The sequence below is a fragment of the Telopea speciosissima genome, chromosome 3 (genome assembly GCF_018873765.1).
Source record: "Telopea speciosissima isolate NSW1024214 ecotype Mountain lineage chromosome 3, Tspe_v1, whole genome shotgun sequence".
Lineage (NCBI taxonomy): Eukaryota > Viridiplantae > Streptophyta > Magnoliopsida > Proteales > Proteaceae > Telopea > Telopea speciosissima.
Window position 1 is genome coordinate 36307216 of NC_057918.1, and position 12532 is coordinate 36319747.

Consider the following 12532-nt stretch of genomic DNA (forward strand, 5'->3'; position numbering starts at 1 on the left):
AAGACCTTGAAAACCTCAATCATACACAAATTGGTATGAGAACCAAAAGGAAAATGGTAACCAAATGGTTTGGAAACCAAGAGGAATGTATGATACTAACAATTATGGACCCAACTCTCAATGGGGACCAAAATTTTATTGAGTAGCTCTTGTTTTGTAGAGCAACATGAATGGTACAATGACAATGGCTGCTCAAAACATATGACTTCCAACCCAAAGTTGTTCTCCGAGCTCAAGAAGCAAAAAGGAGGATGGGTATCCTTTGGAGACAACAGCAAAGGTAGAATCATCGGAAATGGATCGATCAAGTTTGGAGGTACAGTGATTTTTAACGTCAGTCTAATTGATAACCTCAAGTACAATTTACTTAGTGTAAGTCAACTATGCAACATTGGCTATTATATAAATTTTAATGCCTCTAAATGTGAGATCAAGGATTCAAAAGATAATGTGATTCTTAAGGGTTGTACGAAGAATAATGTGTACACTTGCATATTTAGTGTAAATTCTGTTGATACATGCTTTATTTCTAAATCTGATGATGTTATTTTATGGCATAGGAAGTTGTGACACATTAATTCTAAGACTATTAGATCCCTATCCTCGAAAAATTTGGTGAGAAACCTACCTAAGTTGAACTTTGATAAGCAACACACATGTGGAGCATGTCAAAGAAGTAAACTTACAAAGGTATTTTATAAGGCTATAAATTCTGTTGCTACATCAAGACCTTTGCAACTACTTCACCTTGATTTGTTTGGACCTATCCAAACCACAAGCCTCGGAGGTAAGAAGTATACATTTGTAATTGTAGATGACTACTCTCGTTTCACCTGGACCCTCTTTCTCAAGCATAAAAATGATGCGTTTGAAGAATTTATGTCTCTTTGTAAGAGAGTACAAAATCAGAAGGGTTACATGATTACCTCTATCAAAAGTGATCACGGCGGTGAATTTGACAATATAGATAAATTTGGTGAATTTTGTTGAAAACAAAGTATAACTCATAATTTTTTGGTTCCTAGAACACCACAATCTAATGGTGTGGTTAAAAGGAAGAATAGAACTATCCAAGAAATGGCTAGGACAATGCTCAATGAGTACTCCTTGCCTAAGTATTTTTGGGTCGAAGCTGTTCACACAGCATGTTATGTGTTAAATCGGGTTTTGATAAGACCTATTTTGTTAAAGATCCCCTATGAACTTTTCCATAATAAGCTTCCTAAAGTTGATTACTTTAAAGTGTTTGGTTGTGCTTGTTTTATTCTTAACACTAAGGACAACTTAGGAAAGTTTGAGGAAAAGGCCGATGATGGTATTTTTCTAGGCTACTCCACAAATGATAAAGCTTATAGAGTCTTTAATAAAAGAACACTAGTTGTGGAAGAATCTATGAATGTTAAATTTGATGAATCTATGGCAAAAGAAAGATATAAAGATCTAAAAGAAGATGATGAGGATGAAGTACTTGAAATTAGGAAGAGAGTTGAAAAAGTCACTCGAGATGAACCTAATGATCAAGTACATCAACTTCCCAAAGAAATTAGAACTGTTAAAGACCACCCTCTTGATCTTGTCATTGGAAATCTTGATAAAGGTAACAAACTAGGAGTAAAATCCAAAATGTTTGTTCCAATGTGGCCTTCATTTCTATCATCGAACCCAAGAATATCAAAGAAATACTTTTGGATAGTAATTGGATAATTGCTATGCAAGAAGAGCTCAATCAATTTGAAAGAAATCAAGTTTGGGACTTAGTGCCAAGACCATCTAACACCAAAATATTGGAATTAGATGGGTATTTAGAAATAAACTTAATGAAGATGGTAATATTATTAGAAACAAGGCTAGACTGGTTGCCCAAGGCTATAACCAACAGGAAGGTATTGACTTTGATGAGACATATGCACCTATAGCAAGACTAGAATCTATTAAAATTTTGCTTGTGTTTGCTTGTCATAAGATTTTCAGGTTACATCAAATGGACGTGAAGAGCGCATTTTTAAATGGTTTCATCAATGAAGAAGTACACGTCATTTAACCACCTGGATTCGAAGACCCAAAGCATTTTGACTATGTCTATAAATTGAAGAAAGCTCTCTATGGCTTGAAACAAGCTCCAAGAGCATGGTACGACAGGCTGAGTAAGTTCCTGATAGATTATGGTTTTACTATAGGTAAGATAGATACTACTCTCTTTGTGAAACATAGAAATAAAGATCTAATCCTAGTTCAAATTTATGTAGATGACATAATTTTTGGCTCAACCAATGAATCTCTATGTCATTATTTTAGTAAGAGTATGAGTAGTGAATTTGAAATGAGTCTTATGGGTGAATTGAATTTCTTTTTAGGACTTCAAATAAAATAGACAACTAATGGGATTTTCATTAGTCAAACCAAGTATCTTAAAGAACTATTAAAGAAGTTTGACATCAATGGATAGAAGTCATCCAGTACTCCAATGAGCACATCTGTAACTCTGTCTAAGGTTGAAGATGGAATCCCAGTTGACACAACTAAGTATAGAGGCATGATAGGTAGCTTACTCTACCTAACGGCTAGTAGATCGGACATTATGTTTAGTGTCTGTGCTTGTGCTAGGTTTCAAGCCCAACATATGCAATCTCATTTGAGTACTGTAAAGAGAATCTTTAAGTACTTAAAGGAACTCCAAGCATTGGCTTATGGTACCCTATGGATAATGACTTTGACCTTATTAGCTTCTCTAACTCCGACTTTGCCGGGTGTCATGTTGATCGAAAGAGTATAAGTGGTACCTGTCACTTTCTTGGATCATGCTTAGTTTCATGATTTAGTAAGAAGCAAAATTCAGTCGCTCTATCTACCACCGAAGCTGAATACATCACCGTTGGACGATGTTGTGCATAAGTGTTATGGATGAGGCAAACTCTCCAAGACTATGGAGTTAAGTTTGACACTTCCTCAATCCAATGTGATAACACCAGTGCTATTAATCTCAGTAAAAATCCGATTTTACACTCTCGAGCTAAACATATTGATATCCATCATCACTTCTTACGTGATACTGCTCAAAGAGGTGAAATTTGTCTTGATTATATTGAGACCAAGAAGCAACTTACAGATATCTTCACCAAACCCTTGAGTGAAGAGAGGTTCTGCTCTCTTAGAAGAGACTTAGGGTTATGCAATCCTTTTGATTAAAGTTTGGTTGTTCATGAATTGAAAGTACATTTTGCTTGAAAAATGAATTTTGTTGCTGAAACAGTCGATTCGGCATACCGAATCACTCATAGTGTTTTTTTACTTTCAGATGTAATTACTCTGTTTTATCGGATTCGGCATACCAAATCAGTTTAAATTTCTAGCTGTTTTATAGCCGTTGGCCAGGAAACTGTATACAGGATCCTGATTCGGCATACCGAATCAGGTCCAGTGGTTGTTTTCTAGCCGTTGGCTGACTGTTTTGTGCCTATATATACCCCACTTTTTCACCTCTCTTGGCATTACCTTTCACTATTCATCAATTATTAACCCCAAGCAAGTGTGATTTACTCCAACACTCAAATTTACACACACTCTCTCTCTCATATTCTTCACTATTATTCAATATGAGTCAAAGAGGAAAAGCACCTATGACCGGAGAAGAACCCGCCTCTAAGCGTGGACGGCGAGGGGGAGGACGATTTACTCCTATTCAGGGAGCTTCTTCTCGATCTCAAGGAGCCTCTCATCAAGAAAATCAGCCCGTTCAACACTTTCCTTCTCAAGAGTTTCTTGCTATTTGGCCATTATTCGCTTCAAGGAAAATTGAAGAAGGTCGTTCCATTGACACCACTTCATTTGAAGGTATTCATCTCCAAGATCTATTTCAAGCTCTAGGATGGGAATCTCTTCTTCACCCTCCGGAGATTTGCTACCCTACCCTTCTTCGCTATTTTTATAACAATCTCCGCTTTAGTGGGATGGCCGAAGAGTTGAAACTCACTTCTTTTGTCAATGGCGTCACCATTGAACTTTCACTTGATGATCTTGCTTCTTTGCTTCAAGTTCCTAATACCGGACCTTGCATCTATTGGAATCCAAAGTACTCCAATTTCGGTGAAATAGTCAATCATAAAGACATCTATTCCAACATTCTCACCGAATATCAAGGAAATGAAACTTCTGTTCCAATTGGTCGCCTCAAGATGAATCCTCATGTCATATCTTATAGTATTCAGCATAATCTTATTCCAAGAGGAGGAGACCAAAGCAAGTGCTTGACTCCATAAGCATATATAACTTATTGTGTCTTCACCGGCAATTAAATGTGTTTTCCTTACTTCATGATGCGTTACATGGAATATATTGCCAAGCCATCACGGAAGACCAATCTTCCTTATGGTTGTCTTCTCACTATCATCTTCAATCACTTTGACATTGATCTCTCTCGTGAAGTGCAATCATCCAAAACTTCACAGCCCATCTCTAGAATTTCCTTTCACAATCTCAATATTCCGGATCCTCTTGCGGAATCAGGAGATGAAGAAGATGTTCCACCTAGACGTCCACAACGTCAACAACGCTTTATACCGGATGCGTATCAAGATTGGATCTCCAACATTGATGAGTATATGGATGAAGCAAACACTCGGTTGGTGGAACTTGAAATGGGACAACAACACCTTCAAGCCGATGTTTCCACTCTCCGCCAAGAGATGAAAACCGATTTTGATTCCCTTAATTCTACACAAGCGAGCATACTTACAGCAATTCAATTTTTGTCTCTCAATCTTGGACATCTACCATTTGACACACCGGGAGCTACTCCTCAAGCCGGTGCCTCTCATGGTGTTGCACCTCAAGGAGTTATTCCCTCTATCCCTTCATTTTTGGGGATGTCCTCTCAAGATCCAACTGTCCATCCGGAGTAATCTTTATTGTTATTTCCTCTCTTGTCCCTTTTTGATAATGCCGAAGGGGGAGAGAAATTGGTTTTTGAATTTGAATTTGGATTTACGTTTGACTATGTTTTGCTAATACTATGTAAACCTTTTCATTTCAATTAAGTCAATGCAAGTCTTTATTAATACAAATTGTGTGTTTCTTGATACTATCTTGATATTATAATATTTGGTACTAAGTTATTTGTCATCATCAAAAAGGGGGAGATTGTTGGAGTAAAATCCACACATCACCTTATATGGTTTTGATGATAACAAATAGTTAGTTGAAGTAACTTGTGTTTTACTGTATAGAGACCTTACAAGAAATAAGTATCAAGTAAGGGGGAGCTTTCACAACATTATTGAACCTAGACAAAGTATCAAAGTATGGTGTGAAGAAAAAGACTGAGAGAAGGACTATGTTCAAAGACCATGATCAAGCATCTCAAATACAAGAAATTTTATAAGCATGTGTTCAATGTTTTTGTATTAAGATGTAGTTAAAGTTTAAGTCCATTTGTAATGCACACACTCACGCATGCATACATGTAGAGTGACCCTAGGAAGTGTTTTTACATGGACCTAACCTAAGCTAATGGTCCCACACTTGTCCAAACATGGACTTAGCCATTTTCAGCAAAATCAGCTGATCCGGCATACTGAATCCTAATCCGGCATGCCGAATCCATCTGGACCTATTTGTTTGCAATCTCAGGGTTTGCTTACACAGAGCAACCGAAATGTGCTACATCTAATCCGGCATACCAAATTGAGAATCTGACATACCGAATCAAATCCAGCTTACCGAATTGTAATATGTCTGTTGGGAATTAGCCGTTTGACAACGGATAGATTCCATGATCCGGCATACTGAATTGGGAAACGACATACCGGATTAGAACAGAAGTATATCCTAAAATGGCAATGAACCTTAGATGCTTTGAGCACCTTTGCCTATAAATAGGTAAGCTCATTTGGACTAATTACAATCAATTAAGACTAATCAAAAGCATCACAAAGGCATTCGAACTTGGACATTCAAAGTGTTGAAGCATTCATTCATCAAAGCATTAAAGTTCACTTCTCTCTCTAGCTAATTATATTCACTTAGCATTGAAGCTTCAAAGTGAAAGTTAGCTACACATTCACTAAGGTTGAGGTAATCCTTACTTAATAAAGTTCTCTTTATTATATGTTGTGAGTCCTCTTGCTCAAAATCAAGAGTAGTTAAATGTGTTAAGTCCTCTTGCTCGTCAATCAAGAGTAGTTGGTGGTGTGAGTCATCTTGCTTCTAATCAAGAGTTGTACGAGTTCTCTTGTTCATTCTCAAGATTCTTTTTAGTAGAATTCTCCCTAAGGTGAGAGGAGTGGACGTAAGCATATTTGGCCGAACCACTATAAAACGATTGTGTTAGTTTCGCAATTTATTTGCTTTGTTTTATCAATTATTTTATTTCTGCACTATTTCCACTAGCTTCACCTATTCCCCCCCCCCTCTAGGTGAATTTACATCTTATTAGCCAGGTATATTTCCATGTCAATGTATAGTAAGTCACTCCTTACCTCCTCAACTAAAGCAAGGTACTACCCCCTGTCTACAACCCAACAAACTTTCGCTCGTTTAAGTATCCTTTCTAATTCCTCTTTAGCCCTAACTTTAATACTTTCAAGCCTCGCTATCCTTCTCCTCAACCTAACAACCCAGATCATGTTGTTATTGGATGGTCACCCTTGGTTGGCATGCCCATTCCTGTTATAGGAGAGTTGGGTGTGAGTCAACTAGAGTAGGTTCTAATCAAGAATTCAAATCAGATGTATCCTAATCTGTCAGTGCATAATATAAGAAAATTTTTTACTAGAGAAGCGTGTACAAGTAGATAGTTTAATTAATTATTACTATTATTATTATTATATATATATATTTTTAAATTTGATGTAAAGGCTTATGTTTTAGAATTTATAATATATATATTGTTGGCCTATGCATCTGACTAGTCTCCTATGGTGTTCTTCTAATCCCACTTTATATATATTTTTTATAAGCTCTAAACTTTATTTCTATTACTTCCGCCACTTGTGATTGTAGATAGAGCATCAGGCTCTGATACCAAGCTTTGTCACACCCCGAAACCACCACCTGGGAGGATTCGATGGCTGACCCGAATATCCGAGGTATTCAGACACCTTTAGGATCCAGATGCAGTAAATACAAGTCACAAGCAACCAAAAGATTAAAATATAAACAACTTACATTGTCAGAGTGTGCACAAGGTTCACCGTTTACAGAAAGTTCCAGTACTCCAGACTACTTACTAATCCCTACATTCGGTTACATTTTACACACACTTCCCAAAAGGATATATTACCTATCTAGTATCTACGATGGATTCTCATCCATCAAAAGAATGTAAGGAAAGACAAAAAGAAAACAGAAGAGTCAGTCTACATCCTTAGTCCCTACTCTCTCGGAATACCTTGATCATCCAGATAATAGGGGTCACACCCCTCTCCGTCCAAATCAGCATGCATATCATCACCATAACTCTTCGGCTCGAAACAATCCTCCCCGTCATCATGATATCCACCTACAGTATCATCTAAAAGAAAAAGAAAAATTCCACGGGGGTGAGCTCCATTGAGCCCAGCAAGTAAAGGATAGACCACACACATACAAGCATGAATCCTAAATGCATAGGTTCAATTTTAATCTTAATTTTCACCTAACAAGCAATGCCTAAGTCTCTAGGTCAATGCCACGCCAACAACTCGGGTAACGATCTCAGTTCCTTCCCATTTTCCTGAGACATACCTCAATTATTGTATGGGACCCACATCGGTTGTTGGTATTACATACCTCCCAATGGGTAGACCCCGATAATCATAGTCTGGACCCCACCCCGGCATGTACTCCTCGGGACAAGGGGCTATGATCACCCAACACTTGGACCCCTGTTGGTAAGGGTTATAGCATTAAGGAATGACATCCCTAGCCATATGCAATCTAAATGGCATAGTACGAGGTGCACAGTGTTCCCGCATCCCATACTACGACACACCATACCTCTCGTTTTCAAGCCGATTACGGCATCTATTCTAGCACAAGCATTCATGTTGCATATCATACCACATCGCATTGTTCACATTCATCAGTCATAAGCAACGAAATCAATAAATATCATAAATAAGATAGGAATGTAAATATGCAAGTGATTCCTAGCAAATATATCTAGGAATGAAGCAAACATTCTTATAACATTCAAAGCTTACCCCCACTTACCTTGCTATGTTTGCGTTTGCAAGATTGAAATAGTCCTCAAGACGGTTTTGATGACCAAATGATTATTCCTTATAATTATTAAGTCATACACAAGTATTAGAATATGCTTGAGTGTTGGTAGGATCCTAGGGTAGCCTTAGGGTTAGGTTAGAATAGGTTTAGAATCAAATTTAGGTTTAAGAGTAGTTACAAGAATTTAAAGGAAAAATGAGGTTTTGTAAGAAAATTTTGGATTACTTAGAGACAGAACTGAGTAATGTTTTCTTCTAACAAAATGAAGCCCTATGAGTCCAGTTTAAAATTGGAATTAATGGAACTACGACCCATCGTGCAGTCAACATCGGATGCAGCATCGGATTCAACTTGGCCGTGCCTCCGACCTTAAGTCCGACCCGACCAGAGGTGTAGACAACATCGGATACAACATTGGACTCAACCTGGTCATGCCTCCAACCTTAAAACCGACCCAACCAGAGATGCAAACAACATTGGATGCAACATCGGACTCAACCTGGTCATGCCTCCGACCTTAAATCCGACCTAACCAGAGGTGTAAACAACATCGGATGCATCATTCATATATTTTAAAATCAGAATTGAAGTTAATTCATAGCTTAGGAAGGATTCTTGAGAAGAATTTCATTAATTCTAAAGTTTACTTAGAGTTTGAAAGTAATAGGGATGAGTTCTATAAATCTTGAATTTACTGGGCAATTGAAAGTAAGGGAGATATAGTATGGATTCTACAAGGAATTGCCATGAATCTTGTGATTAAAGAAGAGAGTAAAGTAAAGATGAGGTTATTACCTCAAAACAACAATTTGAAATTTCAAGAGTTCCATCTCTTCCCTTTTTCCACTTTTCCTTCTTCCCTTCGTCTCTGCTTCTCCTTCTTCTTCTTCTTTTTCTCTTTTCTCCTCTTTTCTGTTTCTAAGGTTTACAATAGTAGAGTTAGTAACAGTGAATGGGTTTAATTTGTTTTAGTTAACCCATTAACACATTTAACTAATTTTATTATATTATTAAAAGTTAGTTGATTGTATTTTATTACCCATTATGATTAATACCTTATTGTTTAATAATTCACTCACATGACACCTTACACCATGTGCTAGGTGGTTTAAATCTAAAACAACACTTCACACATTTACACTATAGGCTACCAACTCCTACTAAACCATGTTAACAATTGCTAAGAGATAAGCATTAAGGATTTTCTACCCATCTACCCATTACGTTGACATCTAACACTCCCACCTCCTAACCTTTGCTTGACACCTAAACACTTTGCTAGGTGGCTAGATCCTATAAATACACCTCCTACACCCATTGCCACTACTAACTACTAATGCCACCTCCTATTTCACTATTTCTCTTAACAATTAATTCAATATAACCCCTATGTTATATAAATCAATATATATATATATATATATAAACACTACACCGTAGTACATTATATACTATAAAATTATTATAATTTATATAACTTATATAAAATAAAAATTAATATTATAATACATCTTAATTCATAGTAACATTATTATAATATAACCCAATTGAATAACATATAATAATGTATTAAACAGAATCCTTGAAAGTTCGCATATGATCTGCATCGGATGGGAGGCCGGATCCAAGCCTGGGCGTGAATCTGTGCTTGGATCCGATGTACCCTACTATTCAGCCCACATCGGACTCAAGGCTGGATGCAAGACTCTGCTTGCCTCCGATGCCTCAATCATGGCCTTTTGCTTATGAAATCCTAGGGCTTTTCTCTGGGGATCTTCCCCACCTTCTCTAACACACTCTTGCAAAAAATATTTAAGTTTAAAATATCAAGCACGGCTTATGCTTGTCAGTTAATGGAACTTACCACAATCCGTATATCTGTCGATGGGTCTTGCAACTACACGGGGGAGGTATCCGACGTTTATCGGTAGATGTCGTATTGACGCAAGGATTCGATCTTCCTCTTCTACCCGCTCGAACACCCAACCGACATTCCATAATGAACACGGTGCTACGACCTCGGGTTCTGGACCTACATTCGGATTCGGGTAAAAAATATGCCAAGCTGTAACACACATGAAGGCTCGACAAGTATCCATTTCGAAAGAGATTCTCTGACAGGAAGTCTTGCATTTAAAACACGCCAAAAGAAGATTTTAAATCGAGGATGTAAATTGAGTCTCCAAAAAAATCTCCACCATTGCATAATCATGGGATTAGTCAAATTAGCTGTTGTTATTTGTTTTGCAGCTAATTTGGTAGAGAATTTGTCATTTTTTGAAACAAAACAGTTCCACAGATTATCAAGATTGAAAATATTAATTCGAAGAATATTTGTAACAGAAGGAAAAGCAAAGCAAGACTGTAAGAGAGGCCTATTCCAATTTGTGTCAAGCATAAATTCATTAACATAATTTAAATTAAAATTTTATGAAAGGATTTGTGGTAAGTGGTTACCTGTGTCATCTGGTATCCATAGATCATACCAGCAAAAAGTTGTCTTATCATTCCCAATTTGTCTTCAGACCATATGCTACGGAACTGGGAGAGTTTTGGCAATGCTATTCCAAGTCCACGATCCCTTCTTGGATCCTATTTTTGGGTGGAAAATGGAAAATTTTGAGAAGTATTTTGCCTTAAGCACTCATGCCCAAATGGAAAACGGTTTAGACAGAAGTCTCCACCTTAACTGAAGATAAGGGACAATTGGTCCCAAGTAATTGGATAGACTAAAATAGAATCTTCTAAAGTTGATTTTCTCTTGTATCTATGAGCATAGTTGCCATAGAAAATGGGGAATGAAGGAGCGTTGCAAGAAGCCTGGAATATTTTATCCAAAAAAAAAAGAAGTCAGGAATAGGTTCACAATTACAATTAGAGTTTTTTAATTTAGACTTGATTTGGTATGATTTCTATTTCAATTTTATGGCGTGATTTTTATTTCGAAAATTGATTGATTTGATTTTTGCACCTTATTTCAATTTTATGGAGTGATTTTTACACCTTATTTGATTTCACTCTTGCTCTTTACTGAGCACATGGTTAATTTGATGGGCAAAGTAGTAAGTTCAAGTTAAAAATAAAACACCAGCTGTTAGGTACTTGATCGATACGCCAAAAGCTCCAAAGCTGATGGAACGCGTTAAATCAAGCCCTTTAACTTATCCCATACTAGGCTGGCCCAATCTAGCGTCCATACACTAGAGTGAGCCTCATTAGGCACATAATAGACCACCACGCTTCCGCAACCGTCGTCCTTGGCTGCTTACACTCTAGGTAACTTTCACTCTGATGGTAGGTAGCCCTTTTCCAAATGGGTACACTCTACTCTAGGGTTTCTTCCTTGCAGCAGGTAGCCCTTTCTTAACGGTTTTCACTTTACTCCATGTAGCCCTCTCCGTGATTAGAACCTATGACGTGGTGACTAGCTCTGATACCAAATGTTAGGTACTTAACTGATACGCCAAAAAGCTCCGAAGCTGATTGAACGCGTTAAATCAAGCTCTTTAACCTATCTCATACTAGGCTAACCCAATCTAGCATTCATACACTTGAGTGAGCCCCATTAGGCACATAACACCATCCCCCCTTCTTCTCCTAATGATCTCACCACCACCATGCCACCATCACTGCAACCACCACCACCACTCCCTTCCAAGCCCCACCCTCGCCACAACCACCCTTCCCAAATAAATATAGAGAATTTATTCTCAGAAATTGAACTACCAAATGAATTTCTTTTCTTGAAATATTTCATATCGATACAACAAAAAAAATTCAATTCTTAACCAAAAATCTATTTGTTGACTATTTGATTAAATCAATATGAATTTGAAATAGAAACTATACTAAATCTAGCCTTAATTAAGCCTTTTCTCACTTAACGGGGTCGGTTTCATGATTTTCGTTTCCCCTTCTCATGGGTTCTTAGTACCATGGATTTAGTAATCGGTATCGGATAGGTCGTATTGGTCATTTCATATCAGTATTGATCAACGCTAGTTCGGATTCAATACCAATTTTTATCAATTGCTAATTAATTTTTTATTCCTTTCTACCGCATATCATTACCTATTGACAATATCAGATCGGTATCAACTAGGACCAATACAAATCCTGATATTGATGACTAAATCCATGCTCATGACCCTACAACCTACTTCTCTTACTCTTCTCATGTGAATTGTGGAGGAAAGGCTATCGACTCTCATTCAAAATTTTCCATTCGTTAGCGGGAAAGATATGTGGAATGGAATTAATAAGGTGGTAGAGTTGTTCCACGGGAAAGATCTGTGGTCATGAAAGAGGAATCAAGTGGAATAGAATTGATGAG